This window comes from Scomber scombrus, chromosome 4 (assembly GCF_963691925.1).
Source record: "Scomber scombrus chromosome 4, fScoSco1.1, whole genome shotgun sequence".
NCBI lineage: Eukaryota > Metazoa > Chordata > Actinopteri > Scombriformes > Scombridae > Scomber > Scomber scombrus.
The window spans coordinates 30,873,215-30,889,712 of NC_084973.1; positions in this window are offsets into that span (position 1 = coordinate 30,873,215).

Below are 16,498 nucleotides of genomic sequence, written 5' to 3' on the forward strand. Positions count from 1 at the left end.
TATCAGGGGAAATATGTCTACAACACAGCTGTCATTTGTATATCTCTTGTCATCATTACTGTTACTGAATAGGAGTGAAATCTATATTGAACATTATAATTATTACACAGATTATTGTACAGTAAATGTTTGTTGCACTGCAGAGCTACTCTCAGAATTTGCAGTTTTGTTGTGCACACCTGCAGTTTTTCAATGCACAAGGTGATAACAATGGAGAGTTTGGATACATTCATGTTGTTATTATTATTATTATTTAATTATGTCAGCATGCCATGTCCCAGTTTCTGAATGTGAAATAGTATCAGACAGTAAAGCAGATAGGAATAATGTAAAAAAAGAGAAAATGTGAGTGGTGTAAATTATTCCCCCTTTTTTTTAATAAGAATCTAATATACATCTAACAATCACATAACCTTTCTATACATGCTCACACACACACTCTGACACACTCTGACACCGCCTTTTGCTTTCTCACACAACCTTCCCTCTGTTCACTGCAGCAGCTGCCTAATGTTGCATCAAAGACCCAGCCGTTCACAGCGAAGCCTGTGATGGAGAGTTTTTCTTTTTATCATCCGGCTCTGTGTCTCTGATGGATCTTCACAGCGTTAATGCTGCGTGCCAAGCTGCTTGCTCCATCATGAACCCCTATAAACCATCACACAGCTCCTGAGCGGAGTGTATGTGAGATAGGAGAGAGAGAGAGGTGGAGGAAGAGAGTATGATCAAGAAGAAGAAGAAGAAGAAGAAGAAATAAAAGGAGGAGAGAGAAGAGAAGAGAAGAGAAGAGAAGAGGAGCAGCCACCGTGACCGGCTGCACTCTCTCTGCACTGCAGCACAACAGAGGCTGTGATTTATCCGTTAGTTGGCTGGAGGCAAACCGGGCTTCGCCATTAGCAAATGAGCCCTAATTCACCCAGACAGCAGAGAACACACTTCCTCTAGTCTCTTAGCTCTTGACTCACAGCCCAAGGCCAAGTGCCAGTGCTGCTCAGGAAGCTGCTTCTCTCTCTCTCTCTCTCTCTCTTTGAGGCTGCGTTCACACCTGTAGTTCACTTTCTCTTCAGCACTTCTTATTAAATCCACTCTCAGGTTCACTGTAAGTTATTACAGGTTGGACAGTTTGAGTTAAACAGTCAAAATGATGGATTGATAAAAACAAGGGAAACAAATGAGTGTCCTGTAGCCTGAACGATGCAGTCTTTTTTTTTTTTTTTTAAATTACTCTTAAATTAATACACATTTATTATTATACAGTCGTGTGTCGGGTCCATACTGCAGTCACACCAGAGTTTAGCTGTTTTAAAACGAAATTCACATAAATCATAATATATTCTTGGAAGTAGGGTTTGACTAATACTGGACTTTTGGGCCAATGATATACCAATATTAGGGAGTAAAACATTTCTGATATCGATACATTGGAATATAATATATGTACAGAATATATAGATAAACACACATTATTTGTAATTATCCCTGAAATATAATGAATGTATGATATTTTGCAGTTTAACAATAACTTTACCATATAAAATGGCATCAGTGCAAAAAAACTGTGAACTTCTCTGCAAAGTAATAATTGTAATATGCATATATTAAACTTGAATTGAGAAGATAGGGTCAAATATATATAAAAAAATACTATCAGCACAAATTTGACACCATATTCACCGATACCAATATATCTGTGATATCGATATCTGTCAATATCGACTAATAATATATCAGTCTGGCTCTACTTGGAAGCACTCATCACATTTCATACTATATAGGTGCCACTAAGTAAAAATTCTGGGTGCTCTTCCAAAACTGACCCAAAAAATCAAAACAACAAATACGGTACGGTTCGATCCTGCAGCTATATGAATTTGAAGGATATATATATATATATATTATAGAGTGACAAAAATACCATGTTGTGTCAGCCATTTGATTTGTGTCATATTCTTCGCCTGTAGCATATACCAGACATGTCAAGACAGAAAAAGTAGTCAGGGTACAGTAGCCAGGAAATGATGAATGTGGTTCAACTTGTTTTACTGTACAGTGAAACAGCATCAGCAGTGGTGAATAAGGCAGTGGCACATCCTGATGCTTCAACCTCAAGATGCAGCAGGTGGGATCATATCAAGTTCACATCGATATATATGTGCTTAGGGGTGAAACATTTGCTTCCAGTTGCGAATTGACCTGTCTCCTTCGCTTCATTCAGAGTTCTGTCTGATTGATTTGCAAAATCATCGGGCTGTCCAATATCCAGCCAGTTTTAGAGAATGGAGGGATTGACCTTTCATTCAGTAAGTAGTGTTTGTTTACACCTGCTAGCCATGGTAGCTCCTGCAGATTTGACCACACCACGAGTAAATTTCGCAAAGTGGATTTCCGTCTAACTGGAGCTCTATGAGTACAGAATTTAATATTAAGACGTGACAGCTATGACAGACACATTTAAGAAAGAAAAAAAAGTTAAGCATAATCCAACAGAAACAAAGATAGACTTTGACTCCTAGCCTGGTTCAAGCTCAAACAACACTTGATCCTATGTCCTACAGAGTTACTTAGACCGTGTTCACACTAAGCCCCAAAATTCGTAAATGTGTCTTTTTCTCTCCGTTTTGGCCCTCAGGACAGACTACAACTGTGTTTTTCTTCCCCATAAAAGGATGTGTAACTGGCTTGGCAATGTAGTGTGGACGGAGAAAACAGAGCTTTGCAGAAATGCTGTTGTAATATTGTTGAGTTAACAGATGGTGGCAGTAATGAGGCATTTCACAGGAAGAGTAAGAAAAAATACAACAAGCGCCAATACTGTGAAAGTTGAAGTAATATCCTGTTTATTAGCAGTTTTGACTTATTTGTGTCTCATTAAATCAGTCTTAAACTGCGCTGTCCAACTTCTATCTGTGGCCATGTTGCTACGCTGTTTGTATGCGTAAAATACAGCAAAATGCATTTTTATCAACTGGTATTGATATCAGTGGCTAACCTAGCTAAAACTGGTTTTCTGACTTCTAAACTGGAGCAATTCAAACTCATGTGTGACGTGATTCCCAGGTCCGACTTCCAACTTCAGAGGAAGCAGCAAAAGCTTCGTAGAGACGCTGTCATACTGGTGAGTTAACAGATGGTGGCAGTAGCAAGGCATTTAGTAAGAAGAGGAAGACGAAATAACAACAGTGGCAGACAGCGTCATGGGAGTGTTGTTCTCTTTATTGCTTATAGTGTTTGTGTGGCATTAAAAAACAATAAGCATCACCTGAATGCTGTGAAAGAGCACTGCATGAGTAGCAAAACAGCATCAATATTAATGAAACTAAAAACACAGGAACCATCTAAATACAGTACACTGTAACAGCTGAAAACCCCGAAACTGTAAAAGGTCTCCGTTGTATTTTTGAAGTGAACAAGCACCAAAAGCCCAGAGTTCACAAAAACACATTCAATGCTTAAATAATTTAACCTTATATTCAACCCAAAAAAAAAAAAAAAGAAAAGGATGTGCTGTTGTGTTTTCTCCCTTGCATTGTTTGGTAAATTATTTATAAGGACGAATTTGTGGCTGGAAGCTCCTCAGTATTAATAATGTATTCAAGACAGAAGGCAGGTAAAAGAAGTATAAAGAGTTTCCCCAAAGTCCGTCTTTTGATGTTTGGGATTTACAAGATTTTCTGAAAGTCATTTTGATTGTTTTTAGGAGAAAAAATTAATATTGTTTCCTTGCTAAAATTAATGTTATACTATTTTGTGAATATTCCTGTACATTACTAATGACACACTTTGAGTATTGTTTGTAAATTATAATTCACAACCCTCCTGTTGTCCTCGAGTCAAGGAAGGAAGGGAGGGAGGAAGGAAGGATGGAAGGGAGGGAGGGATGGAGGAAGGAAGGAAGGAAGGAGGGAGGGAGGAAGGAGGGAAGGAAGGAAAGGAGGGAGGGAGGGAGGAAGGAGGGAAGGGAGGGAGGGAGGGAGGAAGGAAGACGAAAGGAAAGGAAGGGAGGAAGGAAGGAAGGAAGGAAGGAAGGAAGAAAGGAAGGGAGGAAGGAAGGAGGGAAGGAAGGAAGGAAGGAAGGAAATGAGGGAGGGAGGAAGGAGGGAAGGAAGGAAAGGAGGGAGGGAGGAAGGAAGGAAGACGAAAAGAAAAGAGGGAGGAAGGAAGGAAAACTGGTGTTTAACAGACAACCAATGAGCATCTTCATTCATTATGTAAAATCCCAGTGAGAGCCAATTTAGGCTCTCCTGAAGAAAAAACTACAGCATGAAGAAGAGGGGGTTTATCTAAATCTATATAGCTCTAATTGAGTGACAGTTGTGATGGACAGTTGGATCACCTTCTGCTTTTCCTCGGCTTTTGTTGCAATTTTCAACCCTAGCCAAGTTAGCACAATTTAGCCTAAGTAGTAGTCCAAACGAGCTTTGACTTGAAGTTGCAGGGCCTGTTTCCCATGGATGTATAGAGAGAACTGGATACAGGGTCGGAGGTGGGGACCCATTCATTCCTATGAAAAGCCAGTGGTTCATGAAGCTAAAAAATGTTCTTCCTCTTTGCTTTTGCATCACTGAGCCCATGGAGCGAGCGCACTAGCGACTTCAGATAGTTGAGCCGGCTACTTCCAGTTTAGCATTCCAGCTAACTTGAATGGTACAATCGGACTGAACGGATGAAACTCTGATGATAAAATGAGTCATTTCGCAGGGTTTGTGTTGCTCAGAAAAATGTATCCTCTGATTTTTATTTATTTATTTATGTAAGTTTTATGTGGCAGGGACAGTAGGCCAACACATCAATCAACATTTTAGTTCATACTGCAATGTAAAGGTGTCACAGTTAGCCAGGAAGCTCGTTTTCATCTGTAGTCCTTACGCAAATCAACAACTTAGCCATGCACAATAAAAAAAAAGATGAGAAAAGAGAGAAAGAAATAATATTAAAATAAACATTACATTATGAACGATAAATTACTATTTACAGACATCTCTTTCACAATGTAAGTCTATCGGGAAAAGTCTTTTTAGGGCCCAATAGCATCATGTGACGTTGTAATTGGAAGTTCGGCGGCTATGCCGATTTGGCTTCAAAGCCCAGCGCTCTTTCTGAGGGTTTGATGTTCCCAGATCGTGAAAGGCAGCACCATGCATTCCTTATCTGGAAGGTCCTGCCTCCAAATGGAAAAAAAGGTGCAACTATGGGCTTCAAACTGGCTCCAGTGAAACCAACAGTTGACATTACACCTCAATACATCCATCTTTACACACAGTCTATGCACTGGACATTATAATTCAGAAATTAAACAACACGACAACAAGAAAACAGTCAACATGCAGTTTCAGCCTTATTGGACCAATTATCCGGTTAGATCTAATGATTTAATTCAGAGACATAGGACATAAATGCTGGTTTATAATGAGTAGGGATGTTTCAAGGAACAAGCTTTAGGAATATTTCATACACAGATACCACCATTAGGAATTACCACTGCTTAAAAATGTATGAAATTGTCATCATGTTACTGAAGGGGGGAAGCCCTGCCTGTGATGCTGTCTCCTTTGATTTTTCGTTGTTACTGTACAGTATGTCATGTTCAATTTGACATCTTTTTGATATCTGTGAGAGAGACAAAAAAAAAAAGAGTAGAAAAAAGCAAAAGAGAAAGAAAAAAGGAAAAAGAGGAGGCAGGCTGATCAAGACCTCAGATGTTGTGTTGTGGGAGGTGAAATCATTCCCAACATCAAGCAGGCAGTTGAGCTTACAAACTCTGCAACACACACACACACAGGCATACATAATTTCACTTTCCATGAAATTTTCATCGAGAGGAGCTCGAGACTTGATTAAAAATTCCAATTCCTGGGATGCTAACCCCCCCCCCCCCCCCCTTTGCACGTGAGATACAGGCAATATTTCGGGTAATGAGGTGAATTTTGATTCATTCCATGCATCGACTGAAAGCAGATGGATCCTCTGCTTCCATCCTATTCCTGGCCTGCTGAGTGACACACACACACACACACACACACACACACACACACACACACACACACACACACACACACACACACACACACACACACACACACACACACACACACACACACACACACACACACACACACACACACACACACACACAAATATGTCAAAGCAAATGTTATCAAATTTTGCTGGATCCAAGAAGACTATTATTAGACGGACACACACACATTTATCTACCAACACACACATATCTGATGTAGGATTTTTGCTTGAAGCTATCTTCCGTCAAAACGGAAATCTCCGGGGAAATGAAAATGTCAGATACAGACGAAGCTGCTGCAGAATTTGTTTTTCTTTATGTATTTGACTATCTCCGGTGTCAATATGTATTTGTGCAACTGCAACACACACCTCAAATTCTCCCTTTAGCCAAAAAAAACTGGATCATTTTTTTGTATTTCCTGATGCTGGAAAAATATTCAGTACAAAATCAATTAACCCTTTACATACTGTTCATATTCTGACTCGTTATTAGCCTCTACACCAATTCACATTTATAAATTCCCCATCAGTCATTAATTAATGCTTGATTAATAGCATTAATAAAGAGTGTATTCTGTTTATTTATGGAAAAAAGACATTTACAACCACTATTTTATGGTCCAAGGGAACATTTTGTAGAATATAAAGAATACTTTTCCATGTTTGAATGGTGATTTTTTAATTTTTTTTGTCATAAATACAGGTCAAATTTGGACATTTGCTTATACAAAAATGTGTATCAGCTGCATTTTATTTCCATTTTTGTATATTCAGTGTCACATTAGACAAAGTCCACCTAGCAGAAATGTGTATAAGGTGTTTTTGCAGCTCTACAAATGTTAAAATGGGTCAAATTTGACCCTGAACAGTATGTCAGGGTTAAAGAGACAAACAATATGTGAGTATATGTTTTGTTGCTTAAATTAACAAGTGGCTATTTTTCACAGTAACAGTTTATCTAATGACAATAAGTAAAGTGTTTTTTGGCTATGCTCATAGTGATGAATCTACAGAGCATTCATTCATTGGCTTTGCTGATACGCTCTGCTTTCAGGAGCTTTATAGTTGAGTTTCAGCTCATTGTTTAGCTGCCCGGCTGCAACTTTACTGTTTCGGTTCACTCTCAGAGCTTTCATAGCGTCATTATCAGAGAAGAAGCTCTAAGAAAACCAGTGTTCACTACCTGCTCAGCACCAAACGGCAAACAGACACAGTTAGCTGAACACTAGCTGGTGAACATAGTGGAGCATTTAGCAGCTAAAGAGCCAGATATTTCCCTCAGGAGTTAGAGGTAGAGAGTAAAAACGGAGCTAAAAGAGTGAATATTGGACTTATATTCACCAGATGGACTGAAACATGAGTCCAAATAAATTATACTGTTGCTATGTAACTGCTGGATGTGGAAATAAGCAACTATTTGTTAACAAGCTTTAACGTATAAAACATGATGATATGTCAGTATAGGTCAACTTGTTCTTACTGCCCCCTAGTGGCCAAAAACAATAATTGAATGCTGCTTTAAGATCAATCCATTCTCCTCTTTTATTTTATTTTATTTTATTTCATTTTATTTACTTATTTATATATATTTTTTCCCCAGAACTTTATTGAAAAAGTTTCACTACAGTCACAATGTTGACATTTTGGTAATATCGAATAAAAGTCTGGCATCTCACATTAAAATTTAAAAAATTAAAAAATGTTTAAAAACATATAGATTTATAACTCAAATAATTTAACATAAATAGGTACAGAATACATATAAAGTTTAAAATAGAAAAAACTAAGAAACAGAAACAAACAAATATTCTCCTCTTTTATTAATATTGATGTGAAGACCATGTCCACATCAGTGGTGTCTGACATAAAGGAGTAGGATTTAAAAAAACACAACTAACCTTTATACCTAACAACACAATAGGGCATTTGTCATTGTCATTAAAACAACTTCCGTATATTCCTTGTAATGTTCTGGGTTTGCATTGTTCATTACTTTCCCCCAAGTTACTGTGACATTTATATTTTTGCCTTTCACAGTAATTTTATGACTTTGCAATATTACATCATATTATTTTGACACAGAAAATCTAATTTTCATTCAATTTTGTGTTTGTTTATTTCATTCTTTGTCACATGTTGTCCAAGACGGGATAGAGGAGCAATTAGGGGGCATGACAAAAAAAAAGAGGTGATAACAAAAGAAACATGTCAGATAATTGCTTCTCATTTAAGCAATCAAACAAACAACACAGTTATTGTCAAGTATGTTATTCTTGTTAGATTTATCATTAACAAGTAGACAAAGCTCCAGTCTTTCTTTTTCTTTTTCCATCCATAGCAATTTGTTACACTTCATCTCCCTCCAAGCCTCATTACCTTCATCTTCCAATCTACTATCAATCACCGTGTTTCACACACACACACACACACAGGAACCCTGAGGTGGATGAACGAGAGATGGAGGGAGAGAGAGAGAGAGAGAGAGAGAGAGAGAGAGAGAGAGAGAGAGAGAGAGAGAGAGAGAGAGAGAGAGAATGGATCTAATTGAAAAGGGTAAACAAAGATGCAGTGAGCTGTCGTGTGCATAATGACTTCCCATCATGCCTTCATCTTGTTCCGTCCTCTCCTTCCTCCCTGGAGGGAGTTTTTAAAACGACAGGAAGTTCAGTCACATTTGAGCGCACAGCGACGTTAGGCATCAGGCGTGACACATCTGTGATTTTGTTTTGTTTTCACATAAGATATAAAACACTGTGGACGACACGAGTCAGTTCTGGATACTGAATCTCAAAAATGGAGTCACAAGCAGGGTTATTATAGTTATTCAATTATATGAAATAAAAAATAAAAATGACCATTTAAAGTTCTGCTTTTTATTGAGCTCCAGGTGATAATTACTGAGCTCTGCTGTGGGTTAGTACTACATGTTACATTATAAATAATTTTAGTACAAAGTCAAGAGGTTGTTATAGTTAGTACGACAAGTTACTACAAGCACTACGAACGTTCCTTTGCATGCTTGTCTGCCTTACACAGAACTACTCTCAGGAGACTGAAAACACGCTGTGGGTGATGATTAAAGAATAAAATAATAAAATGGCCTTTTTAATAAACAACGACTTGGTAAAACCATATTTGGTGTCATGCATTCTTTCATCTTTTTCAGCCCCAAGAAATCAAGGCTTTCCTTCTAATACCTGAAAAACGAAATAAAAAAGCTAAAACAAGTCAATGCCTCAAAATGACCTAAAACTAAAACTACTTTTATTTATTTGTTAAACTAACTAAAACTAAACTGAAATTTTAAAAACTGAAAAACTAAATAAAAAATAAACAAAACTAATCTAAATGTCTAAACTATAATAATCCTGGTCATTAGAGCACCTGAAAAGACAAATATTTCCAATATACTGTACATAGTTTAATTACATTTCAAAATAAATAATAATAATTAAAGCTGCAAGAATCGATGACCCAGGCCTCGGTCTATTGACCCACAGACATGTTCAGGGCGGGACCTTCATCATGCAATGAGAAATTTCGGCAGATTGGACAATGTATGGTGGAGTTATAAGGACTTCCTTTTTTTATGGCGATATCTTGAAAAATTAGCTGCTCTGCCACGCCCACCAGGTATAACGGAGGGGAAAGATTTTGTTAAATTTTCATCTTCAAGGTCTTAAGATGACACTGAGTGAATTTGAAGTCGGTCACAGTAAATCTCTAGGAGTTCGTCAAAGTACAGGGCATGGAAATGGCGAAAATGGAGCCAAAATCGTAAAAAAAATCAAATAAAAATGCCTGACTTCCTGCTAGAGTTAGAGTATTGGTCCAAGAGACTTTTTTGTGCATCTTTACATACTACACATGCATACTGAATTTTGTTTGTCTATGTCAATCTGGAGTGAGGGGCTCACAGGGTGCACCGTAGAGCCATTTTGCCAAACCATAAAACATGAATTCTTTTTGTGCACATTTAGGCTGCCAAAAATAATGTTTCTTCACACACATTTCTGGACTCTGCCCACATTCACTCCTCTCAGTCTCCAGTGAACGCCTGGTGCTATCTGTCCATTCTCTCATGACTTTTATCTCCTTTCCATTCACACCGTCAGCTCTACTTTGAAGACAGCAAGCCAATTAACGCTCTTATTTGACACTCTACTTCGCACTCCTGTTATATCTTTTTTTTGGGATAATAAAACAACCAGCAGCTTCTCTTATAAACTCTGTCGGAGTTTATTTCCTACAGGGGCCCCCTCTCACTTTTAAACAAGCTTCATGTCAGTGTCGGAGAGGCAGACAGTCTCAGGATTTAAGACTGAAGAGTCATTAAATCAGTACTGCTTACAATCTACCTAAAAGCTTCACTAGGCAGGTTTATAAGACCGAAACCCCAAATGGAAGAAGTGACTATTAAAACAAGACAAATTTCTATCTTAAATTGACAGCATAGTTCTTCCTGAGAGTGTCGGAGAGAAAGTGGAGGTGATTCATACAGTTTTATGTCCGTATCCATCACCTGAAATGAACTTGAGCAAAGTTGTGAACCTTTTGTGTCTCAATATAACAATTTAACATCACCTGATTAAATAGATTCTTGTTGACTATCATTGGCTTTTTCTCAACAGACTACTTGTTGTAATCAAACAGCTTTAAGTCTCACATAAAACAGCAGCATAAAAGGAGAATTCCTCCGTGTACGTGCAGATATTTGCAGCTGAAAGGCATTGCAAATCGTAAATGAACAATCAATCAATCAATCTTTATTTATATAGCGCCAAATCACAACACAAGTTATCTCAAGGCACTTTTCACATTAGACCATACTCTAATTTAATTTAAAGAGACTCAACATTCCCCCACATGAGTTGTACTTGGCAACAACGGCAAAGAAAAACTCCATCTGCCTTGAACACATAAGCCATTATTTAATTTATTTCCGTATTAACAATAACACACCTGATTGTTGTATGCAAAAGTAGACAAGGTGCCATTTCTGCAGTGGTGCCTCCTTTTAAAAGGTATATTTTTTAATATGGAGCACACTGGAATATCTTTGCATGATTATACAGTTTTAAAAATTCACTATCTGAAACAGGTAACTTTCTTTATGGCCCCTCCTCAGGAGACTTGCTGGCTCTGTGGGCCTTTGAACAAACTACAGTAAAAGGATTTCACTACTTTTTCCTCCTTCCTTACTTAAAATGTAAACTTCACGAATGCATCTGTACATGTTCGAGCTGAATTTTGCTCTGAAATACAATAGTTGGCAATGAGGTTGTCCTCAAGGTAGAAAAAAGCTGCAGAAAATAAATATTTAGAGATGTTGAAGCCCTGGTTTTTGACTTGCAGGGAGCATTTATACATACATTAACCTTATGTTTTGGGACTTTGACCATTATTAGCATATATATCCTGCATCATAATGGTATAAAAACAGTTTATACAGTTTTAAAAAACTGTAATTCTGACAGGCTCTGTCTAAAAGAGGTCATTCCCCTCTCAGGAGACTTTCAAGAAACTATGCAACAAACTACAGTAGTAGGATTTCACTACTTTTTCTCCTTCTTTACTCAAAATATAAACTTTCTCAAATGCATTCGTACATATTCGAGCTTAAATCTGCTCTGAAATATAAGAGAGGGCAACAAGCTGTCATCAAGGTGAGAAAAATGGCACAAAAGAAGTGTTTAGTGCAGATTTTTGACTAGCAGGGAGCATTTCTATGTACATTAATCTCAAATGTTTAACTTTGACCATTATTGGTATAGATATCCAATAGTATAACAGTTTTAAAATGACAGAAAACCATAAAAATGTGCACTTTTAGACTGACCCTGATTAACCCAAACATATCTGCTTTCACATTTTGGCACATCATGTCTGAATGAAGCTGTAAGGAACATTTATGTGAGAGACATTTATGCCTGAATGACAAAAGTTATCGCTTTACCAGATCAATGAAGCCATAAATGTCACATACATATATTCCATTTCTTTAGTCTAATCTGACTTACTCTCGGGATGAAACTGTGAAAAAGTGATGCCAAGTGTCTGCTTCTCTCCCAACAAACAACTACACATTCACATCATTAATCATATCTAAACCTAGACATTAAATATAGGCCTATCCTCTTAGCTCCTCTTAGCTTAGCCTCTTGCACTTCAAACGTGCCACAAACGGTCACTCTGGGCGACACTAAAACCCGTCCCCCCCTCCGATGCTCTTTAATGATAACATCCTCTTTGCTGATCCTGTCTTACCCTACTGTCTGTCGCTGCCCTTTCTACAGCCTTTTCACCGGCTGGCCCTCGCCCTCCGGATGATCGCATCTTATCCACCAGAGGAGAGAGGAAGGTCTGGATACTGGTGGGGTTGGGGAGGGATTTACCTTCCATTAAATGTGGCTGTCTCAAAGGGTTTGGACTTTACATACTACACACACACACACACACATGGAAGTCCACAGCTGCTTCTCAACTAGCTACTCGAGTGGTGTCGAGATTAAAGAGCAATTACGAGCTACTCCACCGACGATGGATTGTAAGTGGAGTCAATGTGATGGTGACCCACTTCTGGGAGAGGAAACCAGGAGAGGAGAAGATGAGGAGAGGAAATGAGAGGAAGAGAGGAAGCAATGAGAGGAGAGGGGAGGGGAGGGGAGTAGAGTGGAGAAACAAGGAAAAGTGAAAGGAAATGAGGAGAGGAGAAGAAGAAATAAGTTGGGAAGGGAAGAGGAAAAAGACAGTAGAGGAAATGAGAGAAAAGAAACATGAGGAGTAAAAATGAGAAGGGGAAGAGAAAAGAAATAGAAAGAAGGAGAGGGGAAAGCAATATGAGGAAAGGGAATGAGAAAGTACGACATGAGAGGAAATAAGGAAAGCAGAATTTTAAAATATGGATGAATATATCTTCTAGCAACTTTTTTTTTCTTTTCACTATTTGCAGTCACTTCTTTAATGAGAGATCTCTGTCTTTGTAATATTTAACATCATACAATAATGTCACGTGTTCACATACTTGATTTGATAATACCAACACATGCATTTCATATCCGAATGATGGAATAATTGCATGTCACCCAATCATGTACTGTAGTCCTTTTAGACCTTTTAACAAGATCCTGACATCTGACACAAAACACACACAACGGTCATTTGAATCTATGTTAAACTTATTAAATTACTTTCATAACTCATCAGCCATTAAAGTAGAAGGCTGGTGATTTTTCTTTATTCTCATTGTCAACAAATCTCGTGCAGAGCCAAACTAATATAACGCTGAGTGTACGTTAGCGTCACCTTAATTAAATCTACTTCGAGTCGTGGGTAAGAAACTGCATGGGGAAAGCTTCTTCAGAGAGCAACTTGTATACTTTTAATTTCAAACTGCGGAAAAGACAAGTGGCACCGTGCTGGTAACACCGACAACAAACTTGATGCATAACTTCACCATGCAACATATCCCTCCGCCCAATCTAAACTAACGAAAACATTACAGACAAACTATATACCCGGTCGCCCATAAAGTTGGAATAAAATATTTTTTACCTCTTTCCATGAAATGATTGTGAAAATGTTTTATTTATTCTTGATAGATAAAGTGTATATATTCTCAAAATTGTATTGATCAATCTCCTTGCACCTGGTCAAAGGTGATTACTGATGTGTATAAATAGAAAATAAAAAGAGGAATGTGTCTGAAAACAAAATTATTCCAACTTTATGGACGACCGTGTAGTAAGAAGTAGTTCCCATTTTACATAACAACGTCAAATCATGAGCTATTATGCATCTTACACTAACAATGAATTGATCTTACTCATAAGTACTGTGTGTGCATCTAAAGCATGTTATATCTTATTCCTCTGTGCTGTAAACCTCCCAAAATATTATATAGATACATGTTCCTTCACCCCAAAGACTTCGCTTAAAAACAGCTTCAAAGACTAATAACAGCAATCACATTTTCAATCTCTTGAGAGTAGTTTTGTGTACAGCAGATGTGTGCATTACAACACATTACATTATACATTTTTTTAGTACAAAGTCAAGAGGTTGTTTTATATTTAGTACGTCAAGTTATCGAAGCACTTCAAATGTTCCTGTGCATGCTTGTCTGCTTTACACAGAACTACTCTCCGGAGACTGGAAACATGATCGCTGTTGTTAGTCTTTAGAGTCGAACTAACATGACTATAATCTTCATAATGAGGAAACATGTCTCCCAGTGCAATGGCGTGGCTCACTGACATGTTTTTAATTAATTCCCCTGCCATATTCTTTTTTAGTAAATAGGACAGTGATTTCTATACAACATGCAATTTTCCTCTTTATAAAAAATACAATCTCTCTCCACTGGCTGCCTTGCGAGATATAGAATAGATTTTTTATGGTGCTTCTCATCATTCTCACTTCACAGCCTCTCCTCCAGACTACATTAGTGACCTCCTCATAGTTTATGTTACTAACAGATCGCTGCGTTCTGCTGACTCTCGCATTAACGATGGTCCGGGGACGATGATGTATTTCGTTAATTCGCACCCGGACTCTGGAACAATCTCCGCGTAGAGTCAAGAATAAGCACCTCACAACTCATCTCTTTTAAAATTGCATGAAACTTTTACTATATTACTAAACTCAGCCACCATATAAATTGTCATTTTTATTTACCAGTCATTTTTATTCAGTTTTAAATCTCTTTTTATAATCCTTTTATGTTTTTAATCATATTTGCATCTGCCTTGTATATATTGTTTCTATTACTTTGTGAAGCACATTGTATTACATGTTTTTTTTTAAAGAAACATGCTATAGGAATAAATAAATTAGATTAAAGAAGATTGCAAAAGCCAACCAATCTGACACTTTCTCAGAGTGATAATTAGTTTCAATATTAATTCTCGTGCTTCGATACGTTCATTCTTTAATCTTTTCTAAACCTGCCATACAGTATGATCTGCATGTGTATTATTCTTTTTAAAAAAAGAAGCTTTTTCAGGGATTAAACATGAGTTGATGACTTCTGTATTAAATCCATGTTCATTACTGGGATTATGAGCACTTCACTTCTTGGCACAGATATAGTGTCATGAATCAAGTTTATAATCTGTGCACGACACAACTGAACTCAGTCAGCAAATTGTGATTGATTAAAGTGAGCTGATGAGCACAGTAAATGTAGACGGACACACACACACACACACACACACACACACACACACACACACACATACTGACACAATATTAACAATGAGCTTTCACAGCCTATAACCACAATCATTTCTTCTTCCCCTTGATGAGCAATAAAGCTCAGTCTGTGCTGGTGAGAGAAGCGATGGCTTTGAATGTCATTGGTCTACTGCTAATGTCTTTATGGTTGTGTGCTAATAGCTAAAAATAGAAGTGGTATAACCTTGACGGTGGATTATGCAGCTCAATCCAACTTTAGCTCACAAGCATCAATAGAAATAATATATATAGAAGACAGATGCAAATATGATTAAAAACATAAAATGATTATAAAGATAAAGATAAAGATAAATGTATTGATCCCACAGTGGGGAAAATTCATTGCTACAGCAGCACAAAAAATAGTGATATAGAAAAAAACAACAAAAAAACCCAAATACAACAATAAAATTAAAAACTAAATAAAATGACCCTAAAATGCAATTATAACACATATATATATATATATATATATATATATATATATATATATATATATATATATATATATACAACAATAAAAATGATAAACTAAGAAAAAGGACCTTAAAGTGCAATTATAACATATATATACAACAATAAAATTAAAAACTAAAAAAAGGACCCTAAAGAATAAGAATGACTAGTAAATAAAAATGACAATTTATATGTTGGCTGAGGTTAGTAATATAGTAAAAATTTTATGCAACTTTAAAAGAGATATTCTTATTCTTGAGTCCAGAGTCCAGGTGCGAATTAACGAAATATATCATCGTCCTGGACCATCGCACCATGCATTGGACTACTGCTAATGTCTTTATGGTTGTGCTTATACATAAAGATACAAGTGGTGTGACTTTGAGTTTGGATTATGCAGGTTAATCCACCTTTAGCTCAAACGCATCAATCAGATAACGCCTAGCAACAGTTTATCTAATGTATACTGTACTGAACCTATAGATTTACGTGACTTCCTATTCGCTCATTATTACCTCCAGTAGGTGGAGAAGGTGTGCCTGGTTTGCAATAGTCATGATTATGATAATAAGAAGAGTAATAATAATAATAATGATAACTTTTGTAACTTCATGCACCAAATGCTTCACATTAAAAGGGCTTAAAAGGACCGTAAAGAAATGTTTAAAAAAGAACAATAAAGAAAGAGGAACGAAAAAGATGTATTAATGTAATATAAGATGGATGAATAAAAAGAGTAATAATTTTATAGTAGTAAAAATAGTGCATGGTAAAAGTGGCTAAAATATAA